Here is a 12,851-nt window from a genome sequence, read left to right as displayed (position 1 = left end):
AGGAATTGCTACCAGGCTCTCTACCTTTACTTTCCATTGTCATTTTGTACTCAACTCATTTATAAGAATGGAATTTCTTTCTCTATATCTATTCATTCTCTGTTATTTAAGCATGAGTAGCTAAATCAGTTAAATGGGTTGAGAAGTAGTTAGCTAGCATAACGAGGGAAATACTTGGGAGGGTAGTCTAAGGACAGGATCTAGACTTGGAAAGGTCAGGTCAGAATCTAGGTTTGGAAGAACCAGATTAGAATGCATAAACGGGAGATAGGTGCTTAGGAATGAGCACTATTTGTTATTAACGCATCGCATGCATCTTAGCAAAAAGGTATGATTGTATGCGGTCACCTTGGTTTCATGCATTTTGCATCAACGCATAGGACAAGAGTAGAGACTTAGGGATAAGCTCTACGGAAATTTTTCATTCAACACATGCGTCCTAGACTTAGGAGCATTTTTACATTGGGAAATGACTTGTTGTGCATGGTTGTAACATGATCACAAAGTTTGACGCATTCCTGAGTAATGCTAGCTAAAGGTCTTCTCAACCCGTTCATCGCATACTCATTGCATCTATCAACACAACTATCTTTCTCAAGTCCGTTGCCTTTATTTACTTCTTTTTCATCAACGCAACAACACACCCACACTTTATTTATTTACTTGGTTACCACAAAGTTTTCATAAACATTACCAATGCAACTATTTTAACAAGTCCCCGTGTTCGACCCTGGACTTACCAAGAAACTCAGAGGAATTTACACTTGAATTTCGCTAGGGAAACTTGAGTGCACAATGCAATCCATCAATGCATATCATCCATATTCCACTTAAAAAATCAAGCATCAAGTTTTTGGTGTCGTTGTCGGGGACTTCGGAAAAATAGTTGTTAACGGTAATTTTTATGATTTCTTTGTAGAACTCTCAATCTCTGGAGAACTACGACCCAGAGATTGAGAGAACATTTCGAAGGAGACTAAGAGACCGCCAACAACAACCAAAATCTGATAAAGAAGATATGGTGGAGCAGCCGAGGAATGAAGCACCAAAGAACAACAATGTCATGGCGAATCCGATTCTGTTGGCAAACGATCGCAATAGGCCCATTAGGGACTATGCATCGCCAAACCTCTATGATTTCTCTCCGGGAATCATAAGGCCTACCTTAGACGGAAGTAGATTTGAAATGAAACTGGTGATGCTGCAGATGATCCAGGCTGCAGGTCAATTCGGAGGAAGGCGTGGCGAGGATCTGCTTGCCCATCTCTGAAGTTTTATTGAAATCTGCAATAATTTTGTGTTCCCAAACATCTCTGCTAAAGAAGTTCGACTAACGTTGTTCCCATTTTCTCTCTGTGATCAGGCTTGGGCTTATTCGCTCAAACCAGGAGAGATCACTTCTTGGGAGCAGATGGTGGAGAAGTTTATGAAGAAGTATTTTCCACCTACCGAGAACGCAAGACGAAGAAAGCTTATTACCAATTTAAACAAGATATGGACGAATCGCTCAGTGACGCTTGGGCAAGGTTTAAAAGGTTGGTCTGAGACTATCTGCATAATGGGCTACCAGATTGTTTACAAATGGAAATTTTCTACCACGGTTTGAATCCTGCTTCGCAGACTGCTACCAATGCGGCAGCAGCTGGTGGTTTGCTTGACAAGACCTATGATGAGGCAAAAAATATCCTGAAGCGAATCTCCAAGAATCATGAAGACTGAAGGGAGAGTGACCAGAGATTAAGACTCAAGGATTCTGACGCAAATAACGGTGTTATTGTTTCATTGCAAAACCAAATGACTGCAATGATGAATTTGATTCAAGGAATGACAATCAGCAGCCCAACACCGCAAGGTGGGCAGATTAACGCAATAAGTCAAAACACCGCAAGGTGTGTGACTTGCGGTGATACGCATGCAATGGAAGATTGCCCACAAAATCCACAGTCTGTATATTTTGTAAAGTACAACCCCTTTTCAAACACCTACAACCTCGGGTGGAAAAACTACCCCAATTTTACTTGGAAGAATCAACAACAAAATTTTCAATCTGTGGCACAAAAAGAACGGCCACCAAGATTCTTTCAACACAGTAACGATCAGCAGAACAATTAAGCAAGTAGCTTGCAACAACCAATGCAATCTTCTTCTCTAGAGAGCCTATTGAAGCAATATATAGAGAAAAACGAGACAGTGCTTCAAAGTCAGGCTACGTTCATCCGCAACCTCGAATTGCAAATGGGCCAGATCGCGAGTGAGCTGAAAAGTAGGTCACAAAGGGCATTTCCAAGTTCAACCGAGCTTCCACGCAACCCAGGGGGATCAGGTAAGGAGCAATGTCAGGTTGTGACATTGCGCAGTGGAAAGACTGTAGAGGGAGAAAAGAAGGATCAGAGTAGAACAACTACTATCGTAGCTGAGCCTGAGATTGCGGCAACGCAAGAAGGAGAAAAGGAAAATGAAGCGGCAGAACCTGAGGTTACGTCAACCTCAAAGTCAAACAAAATGGGAATTGTGAAAATTCAGTTACCACCCTTCCCTCAGAGGCTAAGGAAGGAGAAAAATGAAGAGATACATTACCAACGCTTCCTGTCTATGCTAAAACAATTACATGTTAACATTCCTTTCAGTGAAGCGATTGAGGAAATGCTTACCTATGCCAAGTTTCTGAAGGACATGGTAACTAAGAAGAGAGGCGCTGGAAAATTTGCCACGGTGGCACTAACGCAAAGTTCCAAATCTATTATCCCACCGAAGATGAGCGATCCTGGGAGCTTCACTATTCCATGCTCCATAGGAGGACTCTATATTGGGTAAGCCTTGTGTGACTTGGGGGCCAACATAAATTTGATGCCGTTGTCGATTTTTAGACAATTAAATGTGGAGAAACTTGTGCCCACATCAGTGACTTTCCAATTGGCTGACAGATCTCTGGTTCATCCAGAAGGTAAGGTGAAGGATGTGCTGATCACGATTGATAAATTTATTCTACCAGCTGACTTCATCATCCTAGACTATGAGGCCGACAAAGATGTGCCCATCATTTTGGGGCGACCCTTCCTATCAACGGGTCGTGCTCAAATTGATGTGCATAAGGGAGAAATCACTTTGAGCATAAATGGACAGAAGCTCAAATCTAACATAATTCGTGCCATGAAATTTCCTGATGAGGAAGATCTACAAGATTCTGATGATGACCTGAATTTGATTGAAGAAGAAAAGTCTGATGAAGAAGAAGAGGATGCCAACACATCTGTAGTGCCTGCAATGCGATCGTAGCAAAAACAAACAAAGAAGAAGGAACGATCGCAACGCAAGAAGAAGAGCCAAAGGAAGAAAGAAAAATAACGCAACCTTCTCTCATGGAACCACTAACCCTTGAACTAAAAACCCTACCAACACATTTCTGGGGCAGGACGGGAAGCTGACAGTGATTATTTCCTCTATGCTCAACGCAGATCAAGAGAATACGTTGATGAGCATTCTCAAGAAACATGTGCGAGCAATTGGCTGGACGCTCGTTGGCATAAAAGAAATTAGCCCCATGTACTGTATGCACCACATTCGTCTTGAGGACGACCACAAAGCAACTATTGAAAATCAATGTAGACTTAACCCTACGATGAAGGAAGTCGTCAAAAAAGAGATTATCAAGTGGCTGGATGTGGGCATTATCTATCCAATTGCAGATAGCACGTGGGTCAGCCGCGTGCAATGTGTGCCAAAGAAGGGTGGGATGGCAGTAGTCCCAAATGCAAATAATGAATTAATACCGATAAGGACTGTCACTGGNGGATGTGGGCATTATCTATCCAATTGCAGATAGCACGTGGGTCAGCCGCGTGCAATGTGTGCCAAAGAAGGGTGGAATGACGGTAGTGCCCAATGAGAACAATGAATTAATACCGCAAAGAACCATCACTGGATGGCACATCTGCATGGACTACCACAAACTGAATGCGGCCATAAAGAAAGATCGCTTCCCTCTGCCATTCATTGATCAAATGCTAGACAGACTAGTAGGGAATGACTTTTATTGCTTTTTAGATGGATATGCCAAGTACAATCAAATCATGATATCTTCTGAAGACCAAGACAAGACCACATTCACCTGCCCATATGGGACATTTGCTTTTCGCCGCATGCCGTTTGTCCTCTGCAATGTGCCAAGCACGTTCCAAAGGTGCATGATGGCGATCTTTTTAGATTATCTCGAGGACTCAATAGAAACATTTATGGATGACTTCTCCGTTTATGGGAACACTTATGAAGTCTGCTTGGCCAATTTGGAGAAAATTTTGAAAAGATGTGAAGAGACGAACCTAGTGCTCATCTGGGAAAAATGTTATTTCATGGTGAAAGAAGGTATAGTGTTGGGACACAAAGTCTCCCGAGAAGGGTTAGAGGTGGACAAAGAAAATATCGACGCAATTGAAAAGCTTCCACCTCCAATTAGCATGAAGGCTGTGCGGAGCTTCTTGGGGCACACTGGATTTTACAGACGATTCGTTAATGACTTTTCTAAAATAGCAGGACCACTGAGTGTGTTGTTAGAGGCATATAGGAAGTTTGAATTTGATAACAATTAACTCAACGCATTCCGAGTTTTAAAAGATGTGCTGATTACCTCGCCCGTCTTAATTGCGTCAGATTGGATACTGCCATTCGAGATCATGTGCGACGTAAGCGGGTATGTGATGGGAGCCGCATTAGCGCAAAAGAAGAAACCTATTTTGTATCCCATCACATATGCGAGTAAAACTCTAAACCTTGCTCAACTTAATTATACCACCACTAAAAAAGAGCTCCTAGCTGTGATTTTTGCGTTGGAAAAATTTCGGGCATATCTATTGGGAACCAAGGTACTCATTCACACTGATCACTCGACAATCAAATATTTGATGACAAAGAAGGACGCAAAGTCGAGGTTGATCAGGTGGGTTGTCCTCCTTCAAGAATTTGATATTGAAATAATTGATCGGAAGGGGACAGAGAATCAAGTTGCGGATCACTTGTCCAGATTAGAAAATCCTGAGGTTGACCGCAATGAATCTGAAATGAGTGCAAGAACGTCCCTGGTATGTAGACATCGTTAATTATTTGGTTTGTGAACAATTTCCTGAAGATTACACATACCATCAACAGAAGAAGCTCAAGCATGAATGCAAGCATTATTATTGGGATGAGCCGAATCTGTATAAAAAAGGTGCAGATCAAATCATTCGATTATGCATACCAAACGCTACTCAACAACGCATATTGTCACAGTGCTACGATTCACCATATGGAGGGCACTTCGGAGGACAACGTACTGCAGCCAAAGTTTTGCAAAGTGGATTCTTTTGGCCTTCATTATTCAAGGATGCTGCTGACTACGCAACGAAATGTGATCGGTGTCAACACACTGGTAGCATTTCATGGAAGAACCCAATGTCAATGAACACTATATTGGAGCTGGAATTATTTGACAGATGGGGGATTGATTTCATGGGACCATTCCCTCATTCGCATGGAAAGCATTATATCTTATTGGCTATCGATTACGTTTCCAATTGGGTAGAGACAATTGCATGCGCTGCAAGTGATGCGGCGGTAGTCTCCCAGTTCCTCAAGAAAAATATTTTCACTCGTTTCGGCTCTCCCCGTGCCATCATAAGTGATTAAGGATCACACTTTGTCAACCACAATATAAAGGAGTTGCTGTGTAAGTACAATATTCTCCACAAGGTGGCCATCGCATACCACCCACAAATAAATGGCCAGGCTTAAGTGTCCAATCGTGAAATTAAATTGATTCTTGAGAAGGTAGTAAAACCTTCGTGGAAGGATTGGTCAATGAAGCTTGATGATGCGTTGTGGGCATACTGAACCGTATTTAAAACACCAATAGGTATGTCTCCCTATGTGTTGGTATTTGGCAAGGCATGTCATCTGCCTTTGGAGTTGAAGTATAAAGCATTGTGGGCGGTCAAGAAACTGAATTTCGATTTAAAGAAAGCAGGAGAAGGGCGAAAACTATAGCTGGTCGAGCTAGAAGAATGGAAGATTAGGGCATATGAGAATGCAAAGATTTATAAAGAGCGCACCAAATACTAACATGATAAACGCATATGCACTAAAATCGGGCAGAAGTCTTATCTCTTCAATTCAAGATTGCGGCTCTTCCCAGGAAAATTAAAATCACGCTGGTCCGGTCCCTTCATCATCAAAGAAGTATTTCCACATGGTGGTGTGGAACTAATCACCAAGGATGGCAGTCGAACATTTAAAGTTAATGGACAACGGATCAAAGCATATTGCGGAGGAGATTTTCCGCCTATCCCTTACTCCGCCTAGAAACAGCCTCCACAAAGTTGAAAAACCCAGACTATCCCTTACTCAACTCTTGAACATTTAACTCTTCGTCACGTTACTACTAGCTGTATTTTACTTATTTTTCTCTCTAAAAAAAAAACCTATTGTTTTGTTTTGAAATCATTTGACCATCTCTTTGTCTGTTTACAAGGATTAAGGCACAGGATTGTGGAGATACTACAAGAAGAAGCAAATATTCTGATTCCATCACCGCAATCCACAGAAGCAAAGATCGCCGCAAGGATGGATGCCTCAATACTTAATGCAGGCGACAACGAAAAATTTGGGGGTATACTCTTCCTTATCTTTATTTCAAAGTTTGGCACTATCACATTGCATTTTATTTTTCAAAGTTTTATCACCGCATCCTCCCTGATTACTGCAATCATTTGCCGAGTAGATAAATTTAATAGTTTACTGCATGTTGTTTCTTTGCCAAGTATGATTTCAATGATGAAAAATATGCTTCTATCTCTTGCGTATATATTAGAGTCAACATAAATCTTAGGATAGTCACCTCATGAAATATTTCTCGAAGTTAGGGGTTTGCTAGCTTTCTTTCAAATTTTCTTTACAATGCATTCTATGACCATCGAATGACTTATTTTAATTTTTTGGGCAATGAGGACATTGCCGTATTTTAAATTTGGGGGTGGGGTATTTGTTCTCGACCTTGCTAAAAAATATATATAAAAAAAAATTGAATAACAACTCCACTATCAATGCAATGGGAAACCCATGTTGATAAGAGTTAAGTTGTGAAAGGGACTTACCCGTAGTTGGATGTCCGTATGACACACGTGGGGGCAAGCCAAAATGAAAGTAAGTCACCAGGATCAACGCATAAATAAATGACCGCAACTCCACTGCCAAGTTGGTATGAGTTTAGTTTGAGAAAAAGTGCATTTCTCGTAGTTGAATGTCCGCATGACACCCGTGGGGGCAAGCCAAAACGAAGGCAAGGCACTTGGATCTGCGCAAGGTCAGAAAAAAATAGCAATGAAGAAAATTTTTGTGCAAGGATAAATCATTTGACACCCCTGTGGAAAATTTTCTTTTTGAAATAAATCATGCGATGTTCTGGAATTCAGTAAAGTCCTTTTGAAAGTTAAGCTTGCAATTCCTGTGCATTGCTCATAGTTGGATGTCCACATGACACCTGTGGGGGCAAGCCAAAACGAAGGCAAGGCACTCGGATCGGCGCAAGGTCAGAAAAAAATAGCAATGAAGAAATTTTTTTTGCAATGATAAATCATTTGACACCCTGGTGGAAAATTTTCTTTTTGAAATAAATCATGAGATGTTCCGAAATTCCGTAAAGTCCTTTTGAAAGTTAAGCTTGCAATCCCTAAGTCTTAGAAGTATTTTAGGAAGAGATTTGAATAAGACTTAAGGAAATTCAGGCATATAGGATTTGAACGAAGTCTCCTTGAGAAATCTAGGGAAAGAACTTTGCGACTAACTTGCTAAAGGATCTTTAACTTATGCTTGAGGACAAGCATTGTTTAAATTTGGGGGTGTGACAACGGGCAGAAATGCACGTTATCATAGTGCTAAATCATTAAACAATGTTGGATTGCGTTGATGAAATATGTTAAATTGCGTCCATCAAGCATAAATTCTATAATATTGTGGTCGAATGCGTCCAATGCATTAGAGTAGTTGATCTTTATACTTTTGTGTAGAATAATGCGTTAACACAATGCAAAGAATGCGATCATAGGAATACATTGGTCGAGCGCAACTTCACCGCAATACTGTGCGTTGATCGTGCTCACAAACATTCACCAAAGAAGAATCACCGCAACATGGTGGGCGCATCCGAACGAAAGGAAAATTAAGATCGATGGGACAAAAAGCTGACGACAGTCGGATCCAAATTAAGTTGACAACTGATAACAGTCACAAAGTCCAGCTTTATTGGTGACAATTATCCGGTGCATCAGTCAGGAATTAAAGCTACCCATCTGTACAATCAGGAGAGAGAAGCCGCCTTTCACCTTTTATGCTGTATAAATACCAAGTGCATTCTTCAGAGAGGGGGTTAAATAGTCGATTACTTCATCACCTCACAAGTTCACACCTTTGTCCATAGTTTTATTTCATTTTAAGGCGGACATGAGGAAGAAAGCTGTGCCAGTAGATCATTTCGGTAAGCTTGGGAAAGCGCCGGAAGCTCCCAGATAGAGAGAGGGCCGACGCCTGCGGAAGCGGGAACAATTTTTAGATCAAAATAGAGATTCAGTGTAAAAAGCCTCGATTAGCAAGGAATTGCTTCTAGGCTCTCTACTTTACTTTTCATTGTCATTTTGTACTCAACTCATTTATAGGAATGAAATTTCTTTCTCTATATCTATTCATTCTATGTTATTTAAGCATGAGTAGCTAAATCAGTTGAATGGGTTGAGAAGTAGTTAGCTAGCATAACGAGGGAATCTTCATCCTTGCGATTATCTTGTTTATGTACGCTTCATTCGTCTATTAGAAATACTCGAGAGGGTAGTCTAAGAAAAGGATCTAGACTTGGAAAGGTCAGGTTAGAATCTAGGATTGGAAGAACCAGATTAGAACGCATAAACGGGAGATAGGCGCTTAGGAATGAGCACTATTTGTTATTAACGCATCGCATGTATCTTAGCAATAAGGTATGATTGTATGCGGTCACCTTGCTTTCATGTATTTTGCATCAACACATAGGACAAGAGTAGATACGTAGGGATAAGCTCTACGGACATTTTGCATTCAACACATGTGTCCTAGACTCAGGAGCATCGCATTTACATTGGGAAATGACTTGTTGTGCATGGTTGTAACATGATCGCAAAGTTTGACGCATTCTTGAGTAACGCTAGCTAAAGGTCTTCTCAACCCGTTCATTGCATACTCATTGCATCTATCAATGTAACTATCTTTCTCAAGTTCGCCGCCTTTATTTACTTCTTTTTCATCAACGTAACAACACACCCACACTTTATTTATTTACTTGGTTACCACAAAGTTTTCATAAACATTACCAATGCAACTATTTTCACAAGTCCCTATGTTCGACTTTGGACTTACTAAGAAACTCAGAGGAATTTACACGTGAATTCCGCTGGGGAAATTTAAGTGTACAATGCAATACATGAATGCATATCATCTATATTCCACTTAAAAAGTCAAGCATCAGCAGCCTAGGGGCTTGCGAGGGTATTTGGGCATTGGACGCTCGTGTAGTAAATAAGTAGCACTACACGATGAGGTATGCGATCGTCTAGCAAACGTTTGGTGCTATGCGATGAGGTAGGCGATCGACGATAGCATTAAGCGACGAGGTGTTTGCACTGCACGATGGGCATCAGTGCTAGACGATGAGCTGCACGACAAGTGTTAGACGATAGACATTGAACGCTAGACAATAGATGTTGGGCGCTAGACGATAGACATTGGGCGTAGACGATATACGCTGGGTGCTAGACGATGGAGTATGCGATGTGTGCAAGGCGTTGAAACTCGATGCACGCTAAAGTTATGCTATGAAACAAGGAAAGCCTAATGCTTGGTTGATATGATAAGACTAAGCTACGTGTGGGTTAGGATATGCGTTAGCTTAGGAGTATGCGACCAAAGAGGGGACGCAATAGCCTCTAAGTGAGCTATGTGTTAGCTAGATTGGGCGATGCATTGTGGAGGAGGCATGCGGCCATGTGGTTGCAAGCGTTGGCTTGGGAGTTGACCCTTGCATCGATAACCAAGAGGGAAAGATCATCTAAGTGATTGATCAGCTAAGCCAGCTATCATACTCAGGTTTGATATTATCCTTTGAGGATGAGGTGGCAGCTTGATGTTAAAAAGAGAAAATGTAGCTGTTAGTTTCAAAGAGAGGGTTGGAGAAATTTTCCCATGCAAATAAAGTAATTTCAGAGCCATTCAAACCCTGAGTATGTCTAGTTGCTGAGGTTGAAATGCTGGAAGGAGATTCTAGCGGAATCGAGCTGGAGAATGAAGAATCTGGCTGAAGGTCGAATTCTCGGGTAAGTTGGGTCAATCTTAATTATATGAGGATTCCGGCTCAACCATAAAGAATTCTGAGCTGAAATTTTAAGTTAAGCTTGCTAAAGTATTTTAGAGAATGTTTGTAGAATGAAATTTCTTAAGAAAAGGCTTGGAAAATTAGTTATTAAAATTGTAAGTTAAATCTGGAATATTGAACAAGCAGGCAGTTGCTTGGGTTGAACAAGCAAGCAGCTTTAAGGGCTTGGCGATGGTGTTGAGCGCATGCGTTGAAGACTGAATTAGCGCACGGACGCGCTGAGTTGGACCATGCAACGCATATTGAAGCCATAAGCACAAAGTGTTGTGTGGGCGTTGGATCCTGCAAGCACGCACACAAGGTATTAGGGCAAGGTTGCTATGCAATTGTCCATGAGCGCGACCAGACAAATGCATGGGGCATGCGTTAATGTGCCACAAGATGGGAGCATGAGCTAAACGATGGGCACAAAGGTTTCTATGCGATGGGCAATAGGCGTTGGCTGAAAGCTTGGTCGCATAGGAGGCTTGAATGCCTAAAGAAAGATATGGACGCAAGCCATGAACGCATGGTAAAGAAGTTGCTGCCTAGTCAAGTTAAGGCCTAAGAATTTGGCTAAGTGTTCAACGCACAATGAGCATATACATGAAGAGGATTGCCAAAGCCTGTGAGTGACTCTAAATGCTTTAAATGTTTTAAGTAGATTGCTAATGCTTATGAATGTTTAGCAATGCATGTTTACTGAAAGCTATTTATGACAACTATTCTCAAATAGTTACCAAGCAGTGCATCTCACATTAATGTTATATTTATGCTATGCTTTTCAATGACCATGAGGATGCATTAGTATAGAATGTTTTTGGGCAACTAAGTCATTAAGAGACAAGAATATGCAAGTTGAGTATGAGTAGCTCAATACTGAAGGACTAGATGAGAAGGTACTGAAGCTCAATCTTAGATTTGAATAGCCCAGTACTGAAGGACTACATGAGAAGGTACTGAAGCTTTGTCTTAGCATTTGAATAGCTCGATACTGAAGGACATGGAGAAGGTATCCGAGTAGCTCGATACTGAAGAACACGGAGAAGGTATCCAAGTAGCTCGATACTGAAGAACACGAAGAAGGTATCTGAGCAGTAGTACCTAAGGTATGACGGTACTTAAACTAAAATCACACGAATGAAAGAAAAGTTGTTATTGATAGTGTTGAGATCATTCCACACTAGCTATGGATTGATGTTGAGGATTGAGAAAAGGTTCTCTCTCATCTAAGGATGCAAATTATGTTTTTAGGAAGTGAACAAAAGGGTTCCTTCCTAGTTAAGTAGTAATGCAGTAAAGAATGATAAAGAGTAAGCAAAAGGGCCACTCTAGACTAATAGACTAAGGCATAGTCTAGCAAAGTAAGAAAAGTGCTATGTGATGTTGATGATGACATGAATAATAGTTGCCAAGTTTATGTTTTTAGTTAAAGCTTTCAGTTTTAATATCAAATTTATGTATGAAAATTATGATTTAAATGTTAGTAACTTACTGGGCTTCTAGCTCATGTTTTCAAATGTTTTTCTTTCAGCTAGTGGTCAGTTCCCAAAAGACTTCTCTGCTACTACTCTGCCACTCAAAGAGTCAGGTTGAAGGAAGCTTAATTGAAGACTTGTATTAGTTAGTACACATATGTCTGTCAGATAGGGTATTCTAGATGGGGCTCACTAAGTTGTAATATTCATCTATGAAATGCTATAAAACCCTGTAATGTAAATGTGTTAAGTTTCGAGTTAATTTGTTCAGTATATTGATGAAATGTATGTATTCAGGGTTTGAGCAAATTCAACAGGTTAGATAGGTAGTAAGTACTAGCAAAAGGGTTGGTAACCGTTGCAGTCACCACTCCATCTAGATTAAGAGGGTAATTTGGAACGGGGTGAGACAAGTTGGTATCAGAGCAAAAGATTTTAGGAAGAAAGGGGAAAAGTTTATATATAAGTCTAAGTCGAAATTCCTTAGCATGTGTACTACCTAAGTAAAAGGAAGATGTCAAGTAGAAGTGGCAAGCAGAGCAAGCAGACAGACAACGGAAACCCTGACTCTATCTTTAGAATCTCTGAGATTCGAAAGAGCAGAGATTCCAGTAAGTGAAAGATAAAGTTTTAGTGGCCCAGGAAGAAAGACTTCAAGAAGGGAAGTCGGGAGTCACGCAGGTAAACATAGATTTTTCACTAGAAATAAAATGTTTAGCAGGTTTACTCAGAGGTTGGTGGTAAACGTGAAATCTATTTTAGTGAATTCAGGGAAAAGGTATAATCTAGAGGAAGTCCTAGTAAGATTAATCCTAAGAGAAGGGAAAAATATGAGCATAGTGAGCTCAAAATGTACCAGGGGTACATTGTGTTGGGATTGGTGTCCTAATTCTCCCAGAGTCTTGTTGTTTTGTAAAGATACACATTGTTCAATGAATAAAATAAGTGTTATTTAATTCTGGCATTTACTC

Source organism: Benincasa hispida, chromosome 12 (assembly GCF_009727055.1).
Source record: "Benincasa hispida cultivar B227 chromosome 12, ASM972705v1, whole genome shotgun sequence".
Classification (NCBI taxonomy): Eukaryota; Viridiplantae; Streptophyta; class Magnoliopsida; order Cucurbitales; family Cucurbitaceae; genus Benincasa; species Benincasa hispida.
The sequence above is the reverse complement of the archived record's forward strand: the minus strand, read 5'-3'. Positions refer to the sequence as shown.